The 9,283-nt window shown below is 40.7% G+C and overlaps 37 non-coding genes across 37 annotated transcripts; all 37 read left to right on the top strand.

The window, feature by feature from the left end:
* The first annotated feature begins 97 nt into the window (after positions 1-97).
* On the top strand, positions 98-171 carry trnat-agu (transfer RNA threonine (anticodon AGU)). The gene has a single exon. It is a non-coding gene; the product is annotated as a tRNA-Thr (tRNA).
* Positions 172-259: 88 nt separating this feature from the next.
* On the top strand, positions 260-333 carry trnat-ugu (transfer RNA threonine (anticodon UGU)). Its single transcript has one exon. It is a non-coding gene; the product is annotated as a tRNA-Thr (tRNA).
* A 159-nt stretch (positions 334-492) lies between these two features.
* Positions 493-566, top strand: trnat-agu (transfer RNA threonine (anticodon AGU)). Its single transcript has one exon. It is a non-coding gene; the product is annotated as a tRNA-Thr (tRNA).
* Positions 567-887: 321 nt separating this feature from the next.
* Positions 888-961, top strand: trnat-agu (transfer RNA threonine (anticodon AGU)). Its single transcript has one exon. It is a non-coding gene; the product is annotated as a tRNA-Thr (tRNA).
* Positions 962-1,049: 88 nt separating this feature from the next.
* trnat-ugu (transfer RNA threonine (anticodon UGU)) lies at positions 1,050-1,123 on the top strand. The gene has a single exon. It is a non-coding gene; the product is annotated as a tRNA-Thr (tRNA).
* Positions 1,124-1,282: 159 nt separating this feature from the next.
* Positions 1,283-1,356, top strand: trnat-agu (transfer RNA threonine (anticodon AGU)). The gene has a single exon. It is a non-coding gene; the product is annotated as a tRNA-Thr (tRNA).
* Positions 1,357-1,677: 321 nt separating this feature from the next.
* trnat-cgu (transfer RNA threonine (anticodon CGU)) lies at positions 1,678-1,751 on the top strand. The gene has a single exon. It is a non-coding gene; the product is annotated as a tRNA-Thr (tRNA).
* An 89-nt stretch (positions 1,752-1,840) lies between these two features.
* trnat-ugu (transfer RNA threonine (anticodon UGU)) lies at positions 1,841-1,914 on the top strand. Its single transcript has one exon. It is a non-coding gene; the product is annotated as a tRNA-Thr (tRNA).
* A 159-nt stretch (positions 1,915-2,073) lies between these two features.
* trnat-agu (transfer RNA threonine (anticodon AGU)) lies at positions 2,074-2,147 on the top strand. Its single transcript has one exon. It is a non-coding gene; the product is annotated as a tRNA-Thr (tRNA).
* A 321-nt stretch (positions 2,148-2,468) lies between these two features.
* On the top strand, positions 2,469-2,542 carry trnat-agu (transfer RNA threonine (anticodon AGU)). Its single transcript has one exon. It is a non-coding gene; the product is annotated as a tRNA-Thr (tRNA).
* An 88-nt stretch (positions 2,543-2,630) lies between these two features.
* Positions 2,631-2,704, top strand: trnat-ugu (transfer RNA threonine (anticodon UGU)). The gene has a single exon. It is a non-coding gene; the product is annotated as a tRNA-Thr (tRNA).
* A 159-nt stretch (positions 2,705-2,863) lies between these two features.
* trnat-agu (transfer RNA threonine (anticodon AGU)) lies at positions 2,864-2,937 on the top strand. The gene has a single exon. It is a non-coding gene; the product is annotated as a tRNA-Thr (tRNA).
* An 88-nt stretch (positions 2,938-3,025) lies between these two features.
* Positions 3,026-3,099, top strand: trnat-ugu (transfer RNA threonine (anticodon UGU)). The gene has a single exon. It is a non-coding gene; the product is annotated as a tRNA-Thr (tRNA).
* Positions 3,100-3,258: 159 nt separating this feature from the next.
* Positions 3,259-3,332, top strand: trnat-agu (transfer RNA threonine (anticodon AGU)). Its single transcript has one exon. It is a non-coding gene; the product is annotated as a tRNA-Thr (tRNA).
* An 88-nt stretch (positions 3,333-3,420) lies between these two features.
* On the top strand, positions 3,421-3,494 carry trnat-agu (transfer RNA threonine (anticodon AGU)). Its single transcript has one exon. It is a non-coding gene; the product is annotated as a tRNA-Thr (tRNA).
* Positions 3,495-3,582: 88 nt separating this feature from the next.
* Positions 3,583-3,656, top strand: trnat-ugu (transfer RNA threonine (anticodon UGU)). The gene has a single exon. It is a non-coding gene; the product is annotated as a tRNA-Thr (tRNA).
* A 159-nt stretch (positions 3,657-3,815) lies between these two features.
* trnat-agu (transfer RNA threonine (anticodon AGU)) lies at positions 3,816-3,889 on the top strand. The gene has a single exon. It is a non-coding gene; the product is annotated as a tRNA-Thr (tRNA).
* An 88-nt stretch (positions 3,890-3,977) lies between these two features.
* trnat-ugu (transfer RNA threonine (anticodon UGU)) lies at positions 3,978-4,051 on the top strand. The gene has a single exon. It is a non-coding gene; the product is annotated as a tRNA-Thr (tRNA).
* A 159-nt stretch (positions 4,052-4,210) lies between these two features.
* trnat-agu (transfer RNA threonine (anticodon AGU)) lies at positions 4,211-4,284 on the top strand. The gene has a single exon. It is a non-coding gene; the product is annotated as a tRNA-Thr (tRNA).
* Positions 4,285-4,605: 321 nt separating this feature from the next.
* Positions 4,606-4,679, top strand: trnat-agu (transfer RNA threonine (anticodon AGU)). The gene has a single exon. It is a non-coding gene; the product is annotated as a tRNA-Thr (tRNA).
* Positions 4,680-4,767: 88 nt separating this feature from the next.
* On the top strand, positions 4,768-4,841 carry trnat-ugu (transfer RNA threonine (anticodon UGU)). The gene has a single exon. It is a non-coding gene; the product is annotated as a tRNA-Thr (tRNA).
* A 159-nt stretch (positions 4,842-5,000) lies between these two features.
* trnat-agu (transfer RNA threonine (anticodon AGU)) lies at positions 5,001-5,074 on the top strand. Its single transcript has one exon. It is a non-coding gene; the product is annotated as a tRNA-Thr (tRNA).
* A 321-nt stretch (positions 5,075-5,395) lies between these two features.
* Positions 5,396-5,469, top strand: trnat-agu (transfer RNA threonine (anticodon AGU)). Its single transcript has one exon. It is a non-coding gene; the product is annotated as a tRNA-Thr (tRNA).
* Positions 5,470-5,557: 88 nt separating this feature from the next.
* Positions 5,558-5,631, top strand: trnat-ugu (transfer RNA threonine (anticodon UGU)). Its single transcript has one exon. It is a non-coding gene; the product is annotated as a tRNA-Thr (tRNA).
* A 159-nt stretch (positions 5,632-5,790) lies between these two features.
* Positions 5,791-5,864, top strand: trnat-agu (transfer RNA threonine (anticodon AGU)). Its single transcript has one exon. It is a non-coding gene; the product is annotated as a tRNA-Thr (tRNA).
* A 321-nt stretch (positions 5,865-6,185) lies between these two features.
* On the top strand, positions 6,186-6,259 carry trnat-agu (transfer RNA threonine (anticodon AGU)). Its single transcript has one exon. It is a non-coding gene; the product is annotated as a tRNA-Thr (tRNA).
* An 88-nt stretch (positions 6,260-6,347) lies between these two features.
* Positions 6,348-6,421, top strand: trnat-ugu (transfer RNA threonine (anticodon UGU)). Its single transcript has one exon. It is a non-coding gene; the product is annotated as a tRNA-Thr (tRNA).
* Positions 6,422-6,580: 159 nt separating this feature from the next.
* On the top strand, positions 6,581-6,654 carry trnat-agu (transfer RNA threonine (anticodon AGU)). Its single transcript has one exon. It is a non-coding gene; the product is annotated as a tRNA-Thr (tRNA).
* A 321-nt stretch (positions 6,655-6,975) lies between these two features.
* On the top strand, positions 6,976-7,049 carry trnat-agu (transfer RNA threonine (anticodon AGU)). The gene has a single exon. It is a non-coding gene; the product is annotated as a tRNA-Thr (tRNA).
* Positions 7,050-7,137: 88 nt separating this feature from the next.
* On the top strand, positions 7,138-7,211 carry trnat-ugu (transfer RNA threonine (anticodon UGU)). The gene has a single exon. It is a non-coding gene; the product is annotated as a tRNA-Thr (tRNA).
* A 159-nt stretch (positions 7,212-7,370) lies between these two features.
* On the top strand, positions 7,371-7,444 carry trnat-agu (transfer RNA threonine (anticodon AGU)). The gene has a single exon. It is a non-coding gene; the product is annotated as a tRNA-Thr (tRNA).
* Positions 7,445-7,765: 321 nt separating this feature from the next.
* Positions 7,766-7,839, top strand: trnat-agu (transfer RNA threonine (anticodon AGU)). The gene has a single exon. It is a non-coding gene; the product is annotated as a tRNA-Thr (tRNA).
* Positions 7,840-7,927: 88 nt separating this feature from the next.
* trnat-ugu (transfer RNA threonine (anticodon UGU)) lies at positions 7,928-8,001 on the top strand. The gene has a single exon. It is a non-coding gene; the product is annotated as a tRNA-Thr (tRNA).
* A 159-nt stretch (positions 8,002-8,160) lies between these two features.
* Positions 8,161-8,234, top strand: trnat-agu (transfer RNA threonine (anticodon AGU)). The gene has a single exon. It is a non-coding gene; the product is annotated as a tRNA-Thr (tRNA).
* Positions 8,235-8,555: 321 nt separating this feature from the next.
* Positions 8,556-8,629, top strand: trnat-agu (transfer RNA threonine (anticodon AGU)). The gene has a single exon. It is a non-coding gene; the product is annotated as a tRNA-Thr (tRNA).
* An 88-nt stretch (positions 8,630-8,717) lies between these two features.
* Positions 8,718-8,791, top strand: trnat-ugu (transfer RNA threonine (anticodon UGU)). The gene has a single exon. It is a non-coding gene; the product is annotated as a tRNA-Thr (tRNA).
* Positions 8,792-8,950: 159 nt separating this feature from the next.
* Positions 8,951-9,024, top strand: trnat-agu (transfer RNA threonine (anticodon AGU)). The gene has a single exon. It is a non-coding gene; the product is annotated as a tRNA-Thr (tRNA).
* Positions 9,025-9,283: the final 259 nt, after the last annotated feature.

The raw sequence follows: 9,283 nt of genomic DNA on the forward strand, positions 1-9,283 counted from the left end.
CACTGCCTGCTGCAATACAGTGTAGACTTCAACTTTTTGGTTTCATATTTGTGAAAATTAAAGACAGTTTAGTATTTTTCAAAAAGCCCTTCACGGAGGTGCTGTGGCTTAGTTGGTCAAAGTGCCTGTCTAGTAAACAGGAGATCCTGGGTTCAAATCCCAGCAGCGCCTCCCCTGGGTAGTCTTGACTTCAACTTTTTGCTCTCATATTTGAGAAAATTAACGACCGTATGAAATTTGTTAAAAAGACCTTCACAGAGGCGCTGTGGCTTAGTTGGTCAAAGTGCCTGTCTTGTAAACAGGAAATCCTGGGTTCAAATCCCAGCAGTGCCTCAAAGAGAAAAATAGTCAGAGCGCTAAATGAGAAAGGATCAGACTGAATCTTTTTAGTGACGCACTGTCTGTTACAATACAGTGTAAACTTCAACTTTTTGGTTTCATATTTGTGAAAATTAAAGACAGTTTAGTATTTTTCAAAAAGCCCTTCACGGAGGTGCTGTGGCTTAGTTGGTCAAAGTGCCTGTCTAGTAAACAGGAGATCCTGGGTTCAAATCCCAGCAGCGCCTCTCCTGGGTAGTCTTGACTTCAACTTTTTGCTCTCATATTTGAGAAAATTAACGACCGTATGAAATTTGTTAAAAAAACCTTCACAGAGGCGCTGTGGCTTAGTTGGTCAAAGTGCCTGTCTTGTAAACAGGAGATCCTGGGTTCAAATTCTAGCAACACCTCAAAGACAAAAATAGTCACAGAACTAAATGAGAAAGGATCAGACTGAATCTTTTTGGTGACGCACTGCCTGCTGCAATACAGTGTAGACTTCAACTTTTTGGTTTCATATTTGTGAAAATTAAAGACAGTTTAGTATTTTTCAAAAAGCCCTTCACGGAGGTGCTGTGGCTTAGTTGGTCAAAGTGCCTGTCTAGTAAACAGGAGATCCTGGGTTCAAATCCCAGCAGAGCCTCTCCTGGGTAGTCTTGACTTCAACTTTTTGCTCTCATATTTGAGAAAATTAACGACCGTATGAAATTTGTTAAAAAGACCTTCACAGAGGCGCTGTGGCTTAGTTGGTCAAAGTGCCTGTCTTGTAAACAGGAAATCCTGGGTTCAAATCCCAGCAGTGCCTCAAAGAGAAAAATAGTCAGAGCGCTAAATGAGAAAGGATCAGACTGAATCTTTTTAGTGACGCACTGTCTGTTACAATACAGTGTAAACTTCAACTTTTTGGTTTCATATTTGTGAAAATTAAAGACAGTTTAGTATTTTTCAAAAAGCCCTTCACGGAGGTGCTGTGGCTTAGTTGGTCAAAGTGCCTGTCTAGTAAACAGGAGATCCTGGGTTCAAATCCCAGCAGCGCCTCTCCTGGGTAGTCTTGACTTCAACTTTTTGCTCTCATATTTGAGAAAATTAACGACCGTATGAAATTTGTTAAAAAAACCTTCACAGAGGCGCTGTGGCTTAGTTGGTCAAAGTGCCTGTCTTGTAAACAGGAGATCCTGGGTTCAAATTCTAGCAACACCTCAAAGACAAAAATAGTCACAGAACTAAATGAGAAAGGATCAGACTGAATCTTTTTGGTGACGCACTGCCTGCTGCAATACAGTGTAGACTTCAACTTTTTGGTTTCATATTGGTGAAAATTAAAGACGGTTTAGAATTTGTGAAAAAGACCTTCACAGAGGTGCTGTGGCTTAGTTGGTCGAAGTGCCTGTCTCGTAAACAGGAGATCCTGGGTTCAAATCCCAGCAGTGCCTGTGACAAAGCAGTGTACCCTTCAGCTTTATTGTTTCATATCTGTGAATATGACCGAAAGTTCAAAATCTAAGGAATAGTCAGTCAGATAGGCACTGTGGCTTAGTTGGTCAAAGTGCCTGTCTTGTAAACAGGAAATCCTGGGTTCAAATCCCAGCAGTGCCTCAAAGAGAAAAATAGTCAGAGCGCTAAATGAGAAAGGATCAGACTGAATCTTTTTAGTGACGCACTGTCTGTTACAATACAGTGTAAACTTCAACTTTTTGGTTTCATATTTGTGAAAATTAAAGACAGTTTAGTATTTTTCAAAAAGCCCTTCACGGAGGTGCTGTGGCTTAGTTGGTCAAAGTGCCTGTCTAGTAAACAGGAGATTCTGGGTTCAAATCCCAGCAGCGCCTCTCCTGGGTAGTCTTGACTTCAACTTTTTGCTCTCATATTTGAGAAAATTAACGACCGTATGAAATTTGTTAAAAAAACCTTCACAGAGGCGCTGTGGCTTAGTTGGTCAAAGTGCCTGTCTTGTAAACAGGAGATCCTGGGTTCAAATTCTAGCAACACCTCAAAGACAAAAATAGTCACAGAACTAAATGAGAAAGGATCAGACTGAATCTTTTTGGTGACGCACTGCCTGCTGCAATACAGTGTAGACTTCAACTTTTTGGTTTCATATTTGTGAAAATTAAAGACAGTTTAGTATTTTTCAAAAAGCCCTTCACGGAGGTGCTGTGGCTTAGTTGGTCAAAGTGCCTGTCTAGTAAACAGGAGATCCTGGGTTCAAATCCCAGCAGAGCCTCTCCTGGGTAGTCTTGACTTCAACTTTTTGCTCTCATATTTGAGAAAATTAACGACCGTATGAAATTTGTTAAAAAGACCTTCACAGAGGCGCTGTGGCTTAGTTGGTCAAAGTGCCTGTCTTGTAAACAGGAAATCCTGGGTTCAAATCCCAGCAGTGCCTCAAAGAGAAAAATAGTCAGAGCGCTAAATGAGAAAGGATCAGACTGAATCTTTTTAGTGATGCACTGTCTGTTACAATACAGTGTAAACTTCAACTTTTTGGTTTCATATTTGTGAAAATTAAAGACAGTTTAGTATTTTTCAAAAAGCCCTTCACGGAGGTGCTGTGGCTTAGTTGGTCAAAGTGCCTGTCTAGTAAACAGGAGATCCTGGGTTCAAATCCCAGCAGCGCCTCTCCTGGGTAGTCTTGACTTCAACTTTTTGCTCTCATATTTGAGAAAATTAACGACCGTATGAAATTTGTTAAAAAGACCTTCACAGAGGCGCTGTGGCTTAGTTGGTCAAAGTGCCTGTCTTGTAAACAGGAAATCCTGGGTTCAAATCCCAGCAGTGCCTCAAAGAGAAAAATAGTCAGAGCGCTAAATGAGAAAGGATCAGACTGAATGTTTTTAGTGACGCACTGTCTGTTACAATACAGTGTAAACTTCAACTTTTTGGTTTCATATTTGTGAAAATTAAAGACAGTTTAGTATTTTTCAAAAAGCCCTTCACGGAGGTGCTGTGGCTTAGTTGGTCAAAGTGCCTGTCTAGTAAACAGGAGATCCTGGGATCAAATCCCTGCAGCGCCTCTCATGGGTAGTCTTGAATACAACTTTTTGCTCTCATATTTGAGAAAATTAAAGACCGTATGAAATTTGTTAAAAAGTCCTTCACAGAGGTGCTGTGGCTTAGTTGGTCAAAGTGCCTGTCTAGTAAACAGGAGATCCTGGGTTCAAATCCCAGCAGCGCCTCTCCTGGGTAGTCTTGACTTCAACTTTTTGCTCTCATATTTGAGAAAATTAACGACCGTATGAAATTTGTTAAAAAGACCTTCACAGAGGCGCTGTGGCTTAGTTGGTCAAAGTGCCTGTCTTGTAAACAGGAAATCCTGGGTTCAAATCCCAGCAGTGCCTCAAAGAGAAAAATAGTCAGAGCGCTAAATGAGAAAGGATCAGACTGAATCTTTTTAGTGACGCACTGTCTGTTACAATACAGTGTAAGCTTCAACTTTTTGGTTTCATATTTGTGAAAATTAAAGACAGTTTAGTATTTTTCAAAAAGCCCTTCACGGAGGTGCTGTGGCTTAGTTGGTCAAAGTGCCTGTCTAGTAAACAGGAGATCCTGGGTTCAAATCCCAGCAGCGCCTCTCCTGGGTAGTCTTGACTTCAACTTTTTGCTCTCATATTTGAGAAAATTAACGACCGTATGAAATTTGTTAAAAAGACCTTCAGAGAGGCGCTGTGGCTTAGTTGGTCAAAGTGCCTGTCTTGTAAACAGGAAATCCTGGGTTCAAATCCCAGCAGTGCCTCAAAGAGAAAAATAGTCAGAGCGCTAAATGAGAAAGGATCAGACTGAATCTTTTTAGTGACGCACTGTCTGTTACAATACAGTGTAAACTTCAACTTTTTGGTTTCATATTTGTGAAAATTAAAGACAGTTTAGTATTTTTCAAAAAGCCCTTCACGGAGGTGCTGTGGCTTAGTTGGTTAAAGTGCCTGTCTAGTAAACAGGAGATCCTGGGTTCAAATCCCAGCAGCGCCTCTCCTGGGTAGTCTTGACTTCAACTTTTTGCTCTCATATTTGAGAAAATTAACGACCGTATGAAATTTGTTAAAAAAACCTTCACAGAGGCGCTGTGGCTTAGTTGGTCAAAGTGCCTGTCTTGTAAACAGGAGATCCTGGGTTCAAATTCTAGCAACACCTCAAAGACAAAAATAGTCACAGAACTAAATGAGAAAGGATCAGACTGAATCTTTTTGGTGACGCACTGCCTGCTGCAATACAGTGTAGACTTCAACTTTTTGGTTTCATATTTGTGAAAATTAAAGACAGTTTAGTATTTTTCAAAAAGCCCTTCACGGAGGTGCTGTGGCTTAGTTGGTCAAAGTGCCTGTCTAGTAAACAGGAGATCCTGGGTTCAAATCCCAGCAGCGCCTCTCCTGGGTAGTCTTGACTTCAACTTTTTGCTCTCATATTTGAGAAAATTAACGACCGTATGAAATTTGTTAAAAAGACCTTCACAGAGGCGCTGTGGCTTAGTTGGTCAAAGTGCCTGTCTTGTAAACAGGAAATCCTGGGTTCAAATCCCAGCAGTGCCTCAAAGAGAAAAATAGTCAGAGCGCTAAATGAGAAAGGATCAGACTGAATCTTTTTAGTGACGCACTGTCTGTTACAATACAGTGTAAACTTCAACTTTTTGGTTTCATATTTGTGAAAATTAAAGACAGTTTAGTATTTTTCAAAAAGCCCTTCACGGAGGTGCTGTGGCTTAGTTGGTTAAAGTGCCTGTCTAGTAAACAGGAGATCCTGGGTTCAAATCCCAGCAGCGCCTCTCCTGGGTAGTCTTGACTTCAACTTTTTGCTCTCATATTTGAGAAAATTAACGACCGTATGAAATTTGTTAAAAAAACCTTCACAGAGGCGCTGTGGCTTAGTTGGTCAAAGTGCCTGTCTTGTAAACAGGAGATCCTGGGTTCAAATTCTAGCAACACCTCAAAGACAAAAATAGTCACAGAACTAAATGAGAAAGGATCAGACTGAATCTTTTTGGTGACGCACTGCCTGCTGCAATACAGTGTAGACTTCAACTTTTTGGTTTCATATTTGTGAAAATTAAAGACAGTTTAGTATTTTTCAAAAAGCCCTTCACGGAGGTGCTGTGGCTTAGTTGGTCAAAGTGCCTGTCTAGTAAACAGGAGATCCTGGGTTCAAATCCCAGCAGCGCCTCTCCTGGGTAGTCTTGACTTCAACTTTTTGCTCTCATATTTGAGAAAATTAACGACCGTATGAAATTTGTTAAAAAGACCTTCACAGAGGCGCTGTGGCTTAGTTGGTCAAAGTGCCTGTCTTGTAAACAGGAAATCCTGGGTTCAAATCCCAGCAGTGCCTCAAAGAGAAAAATAGTCAGAGCGCTAAATGAGAAAGGATCAGACTGAATCTTTTTAGTGACGCACTGTCTGTTACAATACAGTGTAAACTTCAACTTTTTGGTTTCATATTTGTGAAAATTAAAGACAGTTTAGTATTTTTCAAAAAGCCCTTCACGGAGGTGCTGTGGCTTAGTTGGTCAAAGTGCCTGTCTAGTAAACAGGAGATCCTGGTTTCAAATCCCAGCAGCGCCTCTCCTGGGTAGTCTTGACTTCAACTTTTTGCTCTCATATTTGAGAAAATTAACGACCGTATGAAATTTGTTAAAAAAACCTTCACAGAGGCGCTGTGGCTTAGTTGGTCAAAGTGCCTGTCTTGTAAACAGGAGATCCTGGGTTCAAATTCTAGCAACACCTCAAAGACAAAAATAGTCACAGAACTAAATGAGAAAGGATCAGACTGAATCTTTTTGGTGACGCACTGCCTGCTGCAATACAGTGTAGACTTCAACTTTTTGGTTTCATATTTGTGAAAATTAAAGACAGTTTAGTATTTTTCAAAAAGCCCTTCACGGAGGTGCTGTGGCTTAGTTGGTCAAAGTGCCTGTCTAGTAAACAGGAGATCCTGGGTTCAAATCCCAGCAGCGCCTCTCCTGGGTAGTCTTGACTTCAACTTTTTGCTCTCATATTTGAGAAAATTAACGACCGTATGAAATTTGTTAAAAAGACCTTCACAGAGGCGCTGTGGCTTAGTTGGTCAAAGTGCCTGTCTTGTAAACAGGAAATCCTGGGTTCAAATCCCAGCAGTGCCTCAAAGAGAAAAATAGTCAGAGCGCTAAATGAGAAAGGATCAGACTGAATCTTTTTAGTGACGCACTGTCTGTTACAATACAGTGTAAACTTCAACTTTTTGGTTTCATATTTGTGAAAATTAAAGACAGTTTAGTATTTTTCAAAAAGCCCTTCACGGAGGTGCTGTGGCTTAGTTGGTCAAAGTGCCTGTCTAGTAAACAGGAGATCCTGGTTTCAAATCCCAGCAGCGCCTCTCCTGGGTAGTCTTGACTTCAACTTTTTGCTCTCATATTTGAGAAAATTAACGACCGTATGAAATTTGTTAAAAAAACCTTCACAGAGGCGCTGTGGCTTAGTTGGTCAAAGTGCCTGTCTTGTAAACAGGAGATCCTGGGTTCAAATTCTAGCAACACCTCAAAGACAAAAATAGTCACAGAACTAAATGAGAAAGGATCAGACTGAATCTTTTTGGTGACGCACTGCCTGCTGCAATACAGTGTAGACTTCAACTTTTTGGTTTCATATTTGTGAAAATTAAAGACAGTTTAGTATTTTTCAAAAAGCCCTTCACGGAGGTGCTGTGGCTTAGTTGGTCAAAGTGCCTGTCTAGTAAACAGGAGATCCTGGGTTCAAATCCCAGCAGAGCCTCTCCTGGGTAGTCTTGACTTCAACTTTTTGCTCTCATATTTGAGAAAATTAACGACCGTATGAAATTTGTTAAAAAGACCTTCACAGAGGCGCTGTGGCTTAGTTGGTCAAAGTGCCTGTCTTGTAAACAGGAAATCCTGGGTTCAAATCCCAGCAGTGCCTCAAAGAGAAAAATAGTCAGAGCGCTAAATGAGAAAGGATCAGACTGAATCTTTTTAGTGACGCACTGTCTGTTACAATACAGTGTAAACTTCAACTTTTTGGTTTCATATTTGTGAAAATTAAAGACAGTTTAGTATTTTTCAAAAAGCCCTTCACGGAGGTGCTGTGGCTTAGTTGGTTAAAGTGCCTGTCTAGTAAACAGGAGATCCTGGGTTCAAATCCCAGCAGCGCCTCTCCTGGGTAGTCTTGACTTCAACTTTTTGCTCTCATATTTGAGAAAATTAACGACCGTATGAAATTTGTTAAAAAAACCTTCACAGAGGCGCTGTGGCTTAGTTGGTCAAAGTGCCTGTCTTGTAAACAGGAGATCCTGGGTTCAAATTCTAGCAACACCTCAAAGACAAAAATAGTCACAGAACTAAATGAGAAAGGATCAGACTGAATCTTTTTGGTGACGCACTGCCTGCTGCAATACAGTGTAGACTTCAACTTTTTGGTTTCATATTTGTGAAAATTAAAGACAGTTTAGTATTTTTCAAAAAGCCCTTCACGGAGGTGCTGTGGCTTAGTTGGTCAAAGTGCCTGTCTAGTAAACAGGAGATCCTGGGTTCAAATCCCAGCAGCGCCTCTCCTGGGTAGTCTTGACTTCAACTTTTTGCTCTCATATTTGAGAAAATTAACGACCGTATGAAATTTGTTAAAAAGACCTTCACAGAGGCGCTGTGGCTTAGTTGGTCAAAGTGCCTGTCTTGTAAACAGGAAATCCTGGGTTCAAATCCCAGCAGTGCCTCAAAGAGAAAAATAGTCAGAGCGCTAAATGAGAAAGGATCAGACTGAATCTTTTTAGTGACGCACTGTCTGTTACAATACAGTGTAAACTTCAACTTTTTGGTTTCATATTTGTGAAAATTAAAGACAGTTTAGTATTTTTCAAAAAGCCCTTCACGGAGGTGCTGTGGCTTAGTTGGTCAAAGTGCCTGTCTAGTAAACAGGAGATCCTGGTTTCAAATCCCAGCAGCGCCTCTCCTGGGTAGTCTTGACTTCAACTTTTTGCTCTCATATTTGAGAAAATTAACGACCGTATGAAATTTGTTAAAAAAACCTTCACAGAGGCGCTGTGGCTTAGTTGGTCAAAGTGCCTGTCTTGTAAACAGGAGATCCTGGGTTCAAATTCTAGCAACACCTCAAAGACAAAAATAGTCACAGAACTAAATGAGAAAGGATCAGACTGAATCTTTTTGGTGACGCACTGCCTGCTGCAATACAGTGTAGACTTCAACTTTTTGGTTTCATATTTGTGAAAATTAAAGACAGTTTAGTATTTTTCAAAAAGCCCTTCACGGAGGTGCTGTGGCTTAGTTGGTCAAAGTGCCTGTCTAGTAAACAGGAGATCCTGGGTTCAAATCCCAGCAGAGCCTCTCCTGGGTAGTCTTGACTTCAACTTTTTGCTCTCATATTTGAGAAAATTAACGACCGTATGAAATTTGTTAAAAAGACCTTCACAGAGGCGCTGTGGCTTAGTTGGTCAAAGTGCCTGTCTTGTAAACAGGAAATCCTGGGTTCAAATCCCAGCAGTGCCTCAAAGAGAAAAATAGTCAGAGCGCTAAATGAGAAAGGATCAGACTGAATCTTTTTAGTGACGCACTGTCTGTTACAATACAGTGTAAACTTCAACTTTTTGGTTTCATATTTGTGAAAATTAAAGACAGTTTAGTATTTTTCAAAAAGCCCTTCACGGAGGTGCTGTGGCTTAGTTGGTTAAAGTGCCTGTCTAGTAAACAGGAGATCCTGGGTTCAAATCCCAGCAGCGCCTCTCCTGGGTAGTCTTGACTTCAACTTTTTGCTCTCATATTTGAGAAAATTAACGACCGTATGAAATTTGTTAAAAAAACCTTCACAGAGGCGCTGTGGCTTAGTTGGTCAAAGTGCCTGTCTTGTAAACAGGAGATCCTGGGTTCAAATTCTAGCAACACCTCAAAGACAAAAATAGTCACAGAACTAAATGAGAAAGGATCAGACTGAATCTTTTTGGTGACGCACTGCCTGCTGCAATACAGTGTAGACTTCAACTT

The sequence above is a fragment of the Anarhichas minor genome, unplaced genomic scaffold (genome assembly GCF_050575085.1).
Source record: "Anarhichas minor isolate MPS153535 unplaced genomic scaffold, ASM5057508v1 ptg000069l, whole genome shotgun sequence".
NCBI lineage: Eukaryota > Metazoa > Chordata > Actinopteri > Perciformes > Anarhichadidae > Anarhichas > Anarhichas minor.